The sequence below is a fragment of the Gopherus flavomarginatus genome, chromosome 2, assembly GCF_025201925.1.
Source record: "Gopherus flavomarginatus isolate rGopFla2 chromosome 2, rGopFla2.mat.asm, whole genome shotgun sequence".
Lineage (NCBI taxonomy): Eukaryota > Metazoa > Chordata > Testudines > Testudinidae > Gopherus > Gopherus flavomarginatus.
Window position 1 is genome coordinate 162,780,777 of NC_066618.1, and position 13,416 is coordinate 162,794,192.

At 44.6% G+C, this 13,416-nt stretch overlaps 1 protein-coding gene across 1 annotated transcript in view; it reads right to left on the reverse strand.

Annotated features, from left to right (window-relative positions):
- Positions 1-2,819: 2,819 nt before the first annotated feature.
- TTI2 (TELO2 interacting protein 2) overlaps positions 2,820-13,416 on the reverse strand; it is a 748,585-nt gene continuing 737,988 nt past the window's right edge. The window contains exon 6 of the transcript XR_007772552.1: positions 2,820-2,834. The gene's annotated coding sequence lies outside the window, so the exon portion shown is untranslated. The remainder of the gene's footprint in view (positions 2,835-13,416) is intronic.

The window sequence follows — 13,416 nt, forward strand, 5'->3', positions numbered from 1 at the left end:
ACGGGGTGGTAAAATTACTCCTGACTAGGTAGGCAGGGCCGGCTCCCCTCTCCAAAGCAATACAGCGTGAAGCACTGTGAAATAATATAAAAATCAATCGTCTTGTTTAACTTCATTGTTCATTCATTGTTTGGCTGCACCAAGGAAAAGTTAAGTTATTGGAGGCCCTCTGGTGTGCTTCTAATATTCTGTGCATGTTCAAAGCTCCAGCATAATAAGGGGCAGGCAGCTGATGGGGAAAGCATGGATCTGCTATTGATCCCCCAGCTAGTCTGCTGGACACAGCTGGGCAAATGACTGTTGTAGTGCAGGCTTTGGCTGAAGCCAGAGAGTGAATGAATATGAAAGGTAGAGTGACCAGATGAGAGGAAGAAAATATCGGGACACATTGTGGGGGGAGAGCAAAAAAAACAAAACAAAACCAAACACACCTAAATATTGGGACGGTCCCAATTTTGTTGGGATGTCTGGATACCCTAATGAAAGGGCCAAGTACAAGTAGGAACGTGGGATGCACTATATTGGGCCAAGGCTCTTGCTCCTGCTTGCCGAGGCCTCAGTCCTGGAATGAGATACATGTAGATGGACCCCTGTGCCCACAGAGATCCTACTGCAGGATCAGGGCCATTGTCTGTGATTGCAGCAGAAACAGGCTCTCTTGCAAATGGAAGTAACTGGATGCTCTTTCTCAGTTCAGGCTTGCCTTGGCAGTAATGTCTAGTGGTTAGAGCAGGGTACCTGGTGTTGCTGATTCTGTTCCCTACTCTCCCACTGCCTTGTTGTCTGTGGTTTTAAATGAATCACTCCTTGCCCTGTGGCTCAGTTTCCCCACCTGTAAAATAGTGAGGATGATGCTTCCTCAACCCCTTTCCCCCCCGGGGGAGGCTGTGAAGACTTGATCCTGTAGCCTTCACTCACGTGAGCAGGCCCATTCCAGTCCAGGGGGAAGAGTGATTGATTTATTCATAGATTCCAAGGCCAGAAGGGACCAATGTGATCATCTCGTCTGACCTCCTGTAGCACACAGGCCATAGAACTTCCCTGAAATAATTCCCAGATCAGACCTTCTAGAAAAAACATTCAATCTAGATTTAAAAACTCAGTGATGGAGAATCCACCATGACACTCATTAATTTGCTTCAATGGTTAATTACCCTCACTGTCAAAAACATGGCCTTATTTCTAGTCTGAATTTGTGTAGTGTCAACTTCCAGCTAGTTCATCGTGCTAGACCTTTCTATGCTAGATCGAAGAGCCCATTATTAAATATTTGTTCCCCATGTAGTTACTTACTAATCAAATCACCCCTTGACCTTCTCTTTGTTAAGCAACCCCTCACATCCTGAAGGATCTCAAAGCACTTTAGAAATTCCAGCACAGTGATTGGGCTCATACTAACTAGATGGAATTCTCTGGCTGCAGGAGATCAGACTAGGTGATCTAATAGATTGATAGATTTAATCATTTTTAAGGCCAGAAGGGTCCTAATCTAGCATCCTGTGGCCAGAGAATTTCATCTTGTTACTCCTGTAATGTGAACCCAATAAGCTGTATTTGAATTTCTACAGTGCTTTGAGATCCTTCAGGATGGGGTAGCTATAGGAGGGCCACACTTTATTATTATGCATTGGAACAAAACAATGGAAAGAATAAGATTGGCCAAGAATGTGCCCCATCATGCAGCGAGACAGAGGCTGGACTCTGGGATAGGGGCATGCACCACAGTGTAGGGACTTCGAGTTTTCCACCCACAAACAGAAAAATAAATGCATCTCTATTGACTTCAACTGATGCTAAAACAGAATGGAAATGGGAAGGGTTGTGTTGGCTCTGTAGAGACTAGAGGGGGAGGGGAAGAAGAGAGGCAGTGAGAAAGGAGCAGGAAATGGAGGAAAGACGGGAGAACGGTAGCACAGAATGTTGTGGAAAATAGTACCAGATCCTCAGCTGTTGTGAATCAGCACAGGTCCACTGACTCCAGGGCAGCCACACTGGTTTACACCAGATCTAGCCTGTGGTGTTTTAAGCGCTCACCCCATCTGTTGCTTTCCCAGACAAGGGACCTCATTCCCCATCGCCTTGCAGCCCGTGCAATCATTTGCACCAGGGCAAAAGGCTGCTGATTTGCACTGGCAGCCCTTGGAATAGTGCTCTGCTCAGGTGCAAATGATTGCACTAATGTGCTGGGGCATCAAGAGAATCAGGCCCATGAAATCTCTCTTAGACATGTCCAAACAACTTCCATTGCTCTGGCGGCCTGTCACTCTCCCAGTCCAGGATTCTTCTCCAGTTCTCTGACTGGATACCTACACGCTCAGCCATTCTGTAGGTATTGCAGTGCCACAAAGAGCGTGAGCTGAGAATGAAAGGCAGCTCTGATTGCGAATACTGGGCCTTTTGCATATGTGTGTCTCACACTCAGACGTCCACAGCATGGGCGGCTTCCTCTCCCCAAAGGATTAATTTGCACAGGAATAGCTTTCCAGCGGAACTGACATTAATAACAGGCTGAATTAGAGCCTGGTGAAGGAGCTGGGTGTTAATGATTCTGTGCAAGGATGGAAGGGGATTGTTACTGAAAGTGATCTGTGGGCTGTTGACTTTGCTGAACCCTGGAATCATAGTGAACTATCTAAGAGGTGGGTGCCTTCCACCCAAGATCCCAAGCTTTGGGTGGGTGGAGGCGGTTCCAGAACTTGAATATGGATCTGGCTCTAAATGTTGAGCCTGGAAAGTTATCTGACTTGAATCAAAGCCCTGGGATTAAATACCTCTGGAAAGGTCCAAGAGCTGGATTCAGATCCAAATCCTGGAGCTAAGGACTTTCTCTAGATCTCTGGCTGTATTGTATTCCTCCCTAAAAGCCCCAATTCCATATCCTGCTTGGTTAGTCTTGTCCCAGGAGTCACCTGGCCTTTCTACAAAGTTGCTGTTTTTGGCAAATCAGAACCCAGGAGTCCTGATTCCTCATTCACCTGCTCTAACCATCAGGCCTGCTCATGCCTTACAGATTCATAGACTCTAGGACTGGAAGGGACCTCGAGAGGTCATCGAGTCCAGTCCCCTGCCCTCATGGCAGGACCAAATACTGTCTAGACCATCCCTGACAGACATTTATCTAACCTACTCTTAAATATCTCCAGAGATGGAGATTCCACAACCTCCCTAGGCAATTTATTCCAGTGTTTAACTACCCTGACAGTTAGGAACTTTTTCCTAATGTCCAACCTAAATCTCCCTTGCTGCAGTTTAAGCCCATTGCTTCTTGTTCTATCATTGGAGGCTAAGGTGAACAAGTTTTCTCTCTCCTCCTGATGACACCCTTTTAGATACCTGAAAACTGCTATCATGTCCCCTCTCAGTCTTCTCTTTTCCAAACTAAATAAACCCAATTCTTTCAGCCTTCCTTCATAGGTCATGTTCTCAAGACCTTTAATCATTCTTGTTGCTCTTCTCTGGACCCTCTCCAATTTCTCCACATCTTTCTTGAAATGCGGTGCCCAGAACTGGACACAATACTCTAGTTGAGGCCTAACCAGTGCAGAGTAGAGTGGAAGAATGACTTCTCGTTTCTTGTTTACAACACACCTGTTAATGCATCCCAGAATCACGTTTGCTTTTTTTGCAACAGTATCACACTGTTGACTCATATTTAGCTTGTGGTCCACTATGACCCCTAGATCTCTTTCTGCCATACTCCTTCCTAGACAGTCTCTTCCCATTCTGTATGTGTGAAACCGATTGTTCCTTCCTAAGTGGAGCACTTTGCATTTGTCTTTATTGAACTTTATCCGGTTTACCTCAGACCATTTCTCCAATTTGTCCAGATCGTTTTGAATTTTGACCCTGTCCTCCAAAGCAGTTGCAATCCTTCCCAGTTTGGTATCGTCTGCCTTAAGCGTACTTTCAATGCCAACATCTAAGTCATTGATGAAGATATTGAACAGAGCCGGTCCCAAAAAAGACCTCTGCGGAACCCCACTTGTTATACCTTTCCAGCAGGATTGGGAGCCATTAATAACTACTCTCTGAGTATAGTTATCCAGCCAGTTATGCACCCACCTTATAGTAGCCCCATATAAATTGTATTTGCCTAGTTTATCGATAAGGATATCATGCAAGACCGTATCAAATGCCTTACTAAAGTCTAGGTATACCACATCCACTGCTTCTTCCTTATCCACAAGGCTCATTATCCTATCAAAGAAAGCTATCAGATTGGTTTGACACGATTTGTTCTTTACAAATCCATGCTGGCTATTCCCTGTCACCTTACCACCTTCCAAGTGTTTGCAGATGATTTCTTTAATTACTTGCTCCATTATCTTCCCTGGCACAGAAGTTAAACTAACTGGTCTGTAGTTTCCTGGGTTGTTTTTATTTCCCTTTTTATAGATGGGCACTATATTTGCCCTTTTCCAGTCTTCTGGAATCTCTCCCGTCTCCCATGACTTTCCAAAGATAATAGCTAGAGGCTCAGATACCTCCTCTATTAACTCCTTGAGTATTCTAGGATGCATTTCATCAGGCCCTGGTGACTTGCAGGCATCTAACTTTTCTAAGTGATTTTTAACTTGCTTTTTTTTTATTTTATCTTCTAAACCTACCCCCTTCCCATAAGCATTCACTATGTTAGACATTCCTTCAGACTTCTCAGTGAAGACCGAAACAAAGAAGTCATTAAGCATCTCTACCATTTCCAAGTTTCCTGTTACTGTTTCTCCCTCCTCACTGAGCAGTGGTCCTACCCAGTCCTTGGTCTTACTCTTGCTTCTAATGTACTGATAAAAAGTCGTCTTGTTTCCCTTTATTCCCATAGCTAGTTTGAGCTCATTTTGTGCCTTTGCCTTTCTAACCTTGCCCCTGCATTCCTGTGTTATTTGCCTATATTCATCCTTTGTAATCTGACCTACATCTGTCTTGTTCTTAGGACACCCCTGGATGGAGTGGATAGGGACTGAACTTAACTCTAAACACATGAGCCCTTTCTCCTTTCTTCTAAAGCCTGTGGTCAATTCATAAACCTCTTGCCTGCTCCAGTCACTTGGGGAGGAGAGGGGGGCTTTTTCAAAGATGTGCTTGGCCATTGTATTTTACACACACGTGCACACACACACCTCTACCTTGTTCTGAGTGTCAGAAATCCACATCAGTCCACATTCTCTCATGGGGCCGCTGTTTGTGACAACAGCCCTAGCTGTCCATGGGGACTGAACCCTGGATCTCAAAGCAGGAGCATGTACTGAGCTAACGTACTAGGCTCGTTAACTTGCAGGGTGGTAGAAACTTATAAACCTTCAAGTAGCCCATTCACTAGAGCTGAGTAAAGACTAACTCTAGGGGGGTTCTACATATTGTGGGCCTTATCTCTAGGTTTGCTGAAGTTCCCACCCGGAGGCAATAGGCCTTAGCTTCTAGTCTGTCCTGGAAATTAGGGTTGCCAACCCTCCAAGACTGTCCTGAAGTCTCCAGTAATTAAAAATAAATCTTTAATTAAAGATCATGTCATGTGATGAAAATTCTAGGAATTCATCCAATCAAAGTTGGCAGCCCTACTGGCAATGAATCCTGCCAGCAGTGGTCTCCCAGCCATGGTCCTGCTGCTCTGTGAGGCCATCTTCCAGCTGTCTCGACTTGCCCCATTATTCCACTGCCTTGAAGCAAGCTCTCGGGACGTGGGTGCCTCTGTTTTCTTGTCTGCCATTGTCTAAACAAAGTCATAATTAGACTGACATGTTTATAGTTGGGTTTCCTTTAATCATGCCAGACACACACAAAAGGAACCAGGATGATGAAGCCAACTGGGGACAGCCTGTTCCCAACCTGTCAGGCACTGATCTCAAACAGCCATGATCTGCAGCCAGGCCGTTCAGTTCAACCCCCCGCCCCTCCTCCTGAGCTCTGAGGTGTCCCAGAGCTTCATAAAGCCACCATACATCATGCTATTCTGCTGTTTCCTCTGCGTCACATGTCAGCCTCTCAACAGCAGCAGCAGCACCGGGCGCCTAGTTGCCACAGTTTTATGGTTTCCCATAAACAGTCCTTTCCATCACCCTCTCTTTTTTAATTACCTAGAAGATAACCTCCATTCGATTTACAGCTCATTTGAAACTGTGAGCCAGGGGCAATAAATATTGAATGCTTGTGGAAGTTGCACCAACTGTCCAGGTTTGTTCATTTTCTAGGAGTTGCCTTCATTTTCCCCTACTCATTCTCCCAGATCCAAACCTGCCTCTCCTCCTCCAGTTTGTACGGAGATAAAGGGAATGTGACCAAGGCAGAGTGGTGCAAAGAACACTTACTGGGCCTCATCCTTAGGGCTTAATTCTTCTCTCACTACTATGATTATATTCCAGCATAACTCAATTGACTTCTGTGGAACTGCTCCAGACTTTCACAAGTGTAATTAAACCAGAATCAGGGCCTTAAACTCTATTTTATAATGCTTATGTAGATATATATTTTTCCTATGGGAGGAGCAGGGGATTTGGAGTAAGGACTCCTGGGTTTTAATCACAGCTCTTGGTTTAATAGGTAGCAGGTTTAAAACAAGTAAAAGGAAGTATTTCTTCACACAACACACAGTCAACCTGTGGAACTCTTTGCCAGAGGATGTTGTGAAAAACAAGACTATAACAGGTTTCAAAAAGAACTAGATAACTTCATGGAGGATCGGTCCATCAATGGCTATTAGCTGGGATGGGAAGGGATGGTGGCCCTAGCCTCTGTTTGCCAGAAGCTGGTAATGGGTGAAAGGGGATGGATCACTTGATGATGACCTGTTCTGTTCATTCCCTTTGGGGCATCTGGCATTAGCCACTGTCAGAGGACAGGATACTGGGCTTTTCGTCTGGCCTAGTATGGCCGTTCTCATGTTGGTAATCATATGAGCTAGTGGTTAAAACAAGATTAAATTTGAAAATCTGACTAGCACTACCTGTCAGGTTAAGAAACTCCCCTAGAACAGGGGTTCTAAGACTTCTGTACTGGGCACCCCTTTCACACAGCAAACCTCTGAGTGCGACCCTCCCCTTATACATTAAAAACACTTTTTTATATATTAAACACCATTATAAATGCTGGAGGCAAAGCGGGGTTTGGGGTGGAGCCTGACTGCTCGCAACCCCCTCATGTAATAACCTTGCAACCACTTGAGGGGTCCCAATCCTCAGTTTGAGAACCCTTGCTCTAGATTGGTTAAAATAAGAGCATTTCTCTTTTGTTTGTTTAATCATTAAGACTTATCCTAAGGTATTAAAACTAATCCAGATGCAGTAACAATAGTCCATTGCAAACAAACTTTTATTCAGGGTTAACGTACTAGAAGTACAAAGTATATCATATTCTGTGGATGTACAGCTCCTAGCACTGTCCAGTGTGGGGCCCTTGGTGCTATTGTAATACAAATAGCTAAATAGATATATTTAATATACACTAGGATTTTTAAATACATAAATATAAATGTTTCCCAGCCACCTCTTAGCTGAGACTTCAGCCATTGGTTGGTTTTTTGGAGGCATCACAGCAGAAATGGCATTTGAAGAAGGAAGTGTTTTAAGGGGTGAGATTCAAGGAAATTGTTCCAAGCATAAAGGCAACACAGAAGGGAGTACAAACAGGCAGTTGAGACCACTTTGCAGAGCAAATAGAGAGGTGGTGTGATGAGAAACAGAGTGAGTAATGGAGCTGGCTGAAAGTTTTTCATCATTTTTTAAAAAAAGTGTCTCTCACATTTTTTTAAATGTTTCCATTTTGGTTTGGGTTTTTTGACAAAAATCAAAACGTTTCATGTTCATTTTTTTCTCTCCTGTTTTCACTGGCATAAATGGAGGGAAAATCAAAAACCTCTTTTTTTATTTTTATTTTTTTCCTTCCCCCCCCCAAATAAAAATGTCTCCATTTTTTTTCCAACCAGCTGTTGTAGATAGGGAAGGAAAGGCAGTAGTGAAGAGCCTTGCAGGTTAGGAGAATGAGCTTCAACTTGATAGGGTGGACAGGAAGGAGCCATTCAAAGAGCGGGGTAATATGTTCAGAACAATGTGCCAGGAAGACGACCTTATTTGTTGTATTTTATATGGATCAGAAGGGGTGAAGTGTATGCTATTAATTTTGCATTGATTGCACTCAGAACAGTATTGCATAGGGAGAACCCACATGCCTTCAGAATAGCCAAGTTCACCATGGCTGCCTTTGAAGTAGGATTTTGCTTTTATTTCCAGCATGCTCCATGCTCAGTGTAAAACCATTTAAAATACCTGTAAAAATACCATCCTTTTCAAGAAAGAAGTTGTCCAAAATCTTGCCAACTGCATTGCTTTCTGGGAATTATGCAAATCAACTTGTGCTCCTCGATTTTGTGTGAATGTACCCGGAACATATTTTGGTTGCATGTATTAATTACTACAACACATATTTTATTGTAACATAATAGATATATTTACTGTGCAAGGAATGGCTGTTAATTATACACAAGTGGGCCTAGAAAATGGATTTGTTTACTTTGATGTCTAATGCAGCAGACTTTTGTCAGCTTGTTAAACTTAATCAAAAACAATCAAAATATGCTTCCATAAATTATGGTAAATTAATTTTAAACAAAGAGGAAAATAGTAGGTAGCACAAATAGAAACAATAATAAAAAAACAAACGGGAACATTTTGAGCTGGATTTGAATATTGCATTCAGTTTGTGTCTGAAGAGAGAGCTCAGATCAGAAATAGTCAAAGTTCAGAGAAGGGCACCCAAACTTCTTAGAGGCATTGAGGGTTTCCATTTCCACATGAGGAGACTAGCTTGGATAGGAGACAGAAACCCAGCAGATATGTTAGAATGATAATTAGAAGACTCAAAGCCACAGCTGTACAACTGTATTGCATTTTAGTGCTGGTGAAAGTTAGCAGCCCTGGAGACAAGTTGTTAACAAAACAGGTACAGCATAGGTAGGGGCAGTGCTGGCCTAGCAACATGCTGCCCCAACAGCAAGCCTCATGCAGGAGTAACAGAGATGCCTTTTTGGGGGGAGCCAGTATTGTCCCGTGGGTATGGCACTTAGGCTGTAAGCTTTTTGTTGTGGGTCTGTGCAGCACAATGGAGCCCTGGTCCACATCTGGGGCTCCTTAGTGCTATCACACTACAAATGATAAATAATATGGCACTGCACTGGGACTCTGTGTTCTAGTTGTGTGACCTCAGAAATGTCATTTCACCTTGGCTCCTTTCCCTGCTCCTTGCAATCTAAATAGACCAGTTCTATGGGGTCGGGACTGTCTCTCTGTGTATTTGCTCAATATATTCCAACCTTAGTTCAGGCTTCTAGGACTTCTTATAATGTTATCACCCACCCTGCCTGAGACAGTCTATGGTATTCTTGTGGCCTCCATCACCGTAGTATCAGAGCACCTCACAATGTTATTAACATACATAGCCCCACAGCACCCCTTTGTGGTAGCGCAGTGCTGCTAGCCCCATTTTACAGATGGGGATCTGAGGCACAGAAAGGCTGGGTGACTTTGTCACCCAGGAAAACTAGAAATTGAACCTGTATCTTTTGAGTCCCAGGCTAGAGTCAGAGCTGCTGCTAGAAGAAGTATGCCAGTTGCTATAACTGTCTTTGTGAAGTGCACATAAGTTCACCATGGCTGAGACTCACCCCTGTGCAGAGGACTTTTGAATTAGGAAAGAAAGTTGACATTAGTCTGTATTGACTTGACTGCAGCCTACAGTGCTACGTGGCACGTTTGGTTGGCCGCCAAGCTGTTGGAAGTTATTCCTCGTAGGCTGATGGTGCAGTTCATCTAAGAAAATGGTTGATAACCAAAGCTTCATCCTGAAAGTTTGGGGAGGAAATCAATCACCTTTAACATCTCTGCAATGGTTTTCCAGCAGGGTTCAGTTTGGTTCGGCTCGGCTCGGCTCCCCTTTTGTTCAATATATTCACATCAGACCTTCCTGAAACGCAAGCTGAAAAGTATGCATGTGCTGATGGCATCTCTATTGCTGGCACTAGACATGGTTTCTATAGGAATGAAGGGAATTTCAGTCAAGACATGGATACTTTGACCACTTACTTCCAGCATTGGAGACTAATTCTTAGTGAAACAAGACAATGGCAATTACTTTCCATCTAAACTATTGTCTTTGCCAATTGACCCATCTCAATCTATGTACTAAGATGGTCACTACCATTCCATCCTGCCAGATACTTGGGAGTAAAACTCAACTGTAGCCTGACATACTGGCCTCAGCACCTGAAAACAAAGGGCTCTTCCCATACTGCTCTGGAACAAAAACTGTTGGGAACCTCCTGGGGATCAGACCCTTGGGTCCTCGGTACATCCGTACTGCCCCTGATATTTGCTCCTGCTGAATACTGTTCTGCTTTTAGGGGGTACAGTCACCACATTCAGCTTTTGGACATGTGGCTCTTATTAGTGGCCGCCTGAATTATACAAGAGCCTCCAGTTTGTATGTGCTAGTGTAACCCACACACCTCCTGGGTGTGGTGTTCTGCCCCATCTAGTGGTACTGAGACCACTTAGGGAGCAATTGAGTTTGCTTCAGGGCCGCCCAGAGGATTCAGGGGGCCTAGGGTCTCCGGTGGCAGGGGGCCCCCGCTTTGGCGATAATTTGGCCATGGAGGGCCCCCGCTGCGAGTCTTTGGGGCACTTCGGCGGTGGGTCCTGGAGTGGAAGGACCCCCCGCCGCCGAAGTGTCCCAAAGACCAACGGCGGGGGCCCCCCGCTGCCGAATTACCACCGAAGCAGGACCTGGTATTTTGGCAGAGGGTCCCGCTTCGGCAGTAATTCGGCAGCGGGGAGGCCTTCTGCCCTGGGGCGGAAGAACCCCCTGCCGCCGAAGACCCAGAGCGGAAGAAGCTCCGGGGGCCGGGGCCCTGCGAGAGTTTTCCAGGGCCCCCGGAGCGAGTGAAGGACTCCACTCCAGGGGCCTTGAAAAACTCTCGTGGGGGGCCTATGCGTTGCCTGGGGCAAATTGCCCCACTTGGCCCCGCCTCTGGGTGGCCCTGGTCTGCTCTGTAGCCTTTGCTAGCAGTCAGTTGGCCTTTAGCTCGCACAGTAGATGCTCATGCACTAAGCTTCAGAGGTCCTAGGTTCGATCTCGCCTGCTGACAGTCACTGGAGTTAGACTAGCTCACGGAGCTCAGTCAGCCATTACTGTTAAATCGGCCTGGTTTCATCTATCACAGCTCTACAGTCTATTACATATCCGGTGAACTGATGCTCCATTTTTAGACAGGAAACAACAGTGCCAACCAAAAGGTCTGCTCCTATTCGGAGAGGCACTATAGCTGATCTCTCAACACACCTTTGCTAACAGCAGCTCAGGCTCTCCTGGACAAGAATGCTACCAGCCCTTCAACAGGCACAGATGATCAGCACCACCAGGGAGCTGACAACTGCGCTTTTATAGAGTGGATGAGTGGGAAAGGCCGTGTAGCAGTCAGTCATTTCAGGAAACCCTTGTGGCACCTGTCTCCTGGTCCACTTGATTGTGGCTACTAACTGGCTCATCCAGAGTTGCCACAACTGTGCAACTGGATTAGCCTGGTTTCCTCTCCATTGTGTGACTGTGCAGCAGAGTTGCACGCAGTAATTCATATGGTGGAAGAGGGTCCAAACTGAGACCTGGAGGGTGGTTAACAATGCCTAGCCTCCCTTGATACAGAAGCTATCCTCTGGTTATGGAATCTGGACATTGAGCTGTGATGGCTACATATGAGAAGAAGATGCAGAGAATGTATGCACCACCCAACCCTTATTTTGAGACCATTACCTATGCACAAGCTCTAGGTTTGCTTTCTGCACATGGGTGCATTTCTCTTCTATTTGCACAGCTCTGATGCACCCCTGGGACCCATTGCAACCATCAAATCTCTGAGCACATGCTCCATGAGTTCCCTTGTTTACTCTCTGCCCAGCTGCTACAAACAGAATAATTCCTGTCTCCCTTTTTTTTTTGGTCTGTAGAATGCTTTGAATGTTTAATAAATTGTTAATTAAAAGCCAAGCATCTAATCTATTTGTCAGATGGCTCTGGGTGTTAAGAGTAGGTGCCCCCACATGGGGAACTTGAAATCAATACTCATACGTGTTTCAAGTGTGAGCATGTGCGTGCACACAGCATTAGTATGCTGTGCTGTATTTACATAATTCTATTGACATTTTGAGGCTAAAATTATGTATGCTGCTTTAATTCACTGTTAAATTAAATTATGAATGTTCAGAATGTAGTAATTTCTTTTGTTCTATGAACAGATTGTTTTATATATCTGCTTATATTACTAAGTTATTAATGTAATGATTTCATAATAGCAGCTCATTCCTTTGGGTAATATACAGAGAAAAGTGTGTTCCACACACTGCTCAGGCTGGCTTGCTGTCCCTACATGGATTATGGGTTTTAGGAATAAAGATATTATTTTTGGCAGCGCATTTAAGCAGTTAGACAGAAAGTGGGATAATATGCTACACTGTTTTCTGTTTCCTCTTATGTGTATTATGGTAGCACCTGAAGGCCTCCTTGTACAGCACATACATATAGCAAGCGACAGTCCCTGCCCTAAAGAGGATGCAATCTAAAAAGGTAAGACAGACGTAAGGGGGAGAAGTTAAGTATTATCCCCATATGTTTGCCCTGAAACCATCATTCCTTTTTCTCCAGAAAAACAAAACTAAAGAAATCAAGTTTTTAGGTGGATTTCAGCTTGAATGCCTTGCCAATTCTTTCCAAAATGTCCCATTACTCTCTTGTTGTTTGGAAATGACTCTTAACGTCAATGCTTTCTTCCTATTTTCCTTCTAAAAGATGTCCAGAGAGCATGATTGCTGTCTGGCTCCAGACATGTGCCAGTACTAGTACTGCATACAGAGGACAGGCCAATAATGGACTCCAAGGACAAAAGGCTAGGTCATAGCTGCTTCTCTCCAAATGCTTGCATGTCTCATTGAATCCAAGATGAATATGTAAGAGACTCCACTGTGAACCCAGAAGAAACAGGAGATGAATGATTGAAGGCAGTTTTGCTAATTGGTTAACATTAATGGGACCCATGAGCTACAATCAGCGCTGAATGGATGTCCTACACCAACCTCCCTAGCCTAGTATAGCTTTGCTTGTATTCCAAAGGCTGTGTTTGTACTAGCAGATGGTTGGTCTTTCAGCTTCAGCTGTTTGGTGTAGCGGCTAGTACTTAAAACGAGGGCTTCAGCAACACATGCTTCCCTTGTTTTAGTGCACCAGAGCAGTGAGGAGGAAAAGGAAAAGGAGAGAGAATGGAAAAGTGAAAGACTTTACCTTGAAAGGTCATCAAAATGCAAGGCAGAATCAGGTAGTGAAAGCCAAAGACTGACTTCAGGCTGCTTTTGGACCAGTCCTCTATCATTCACAGCAGTCTTGCTC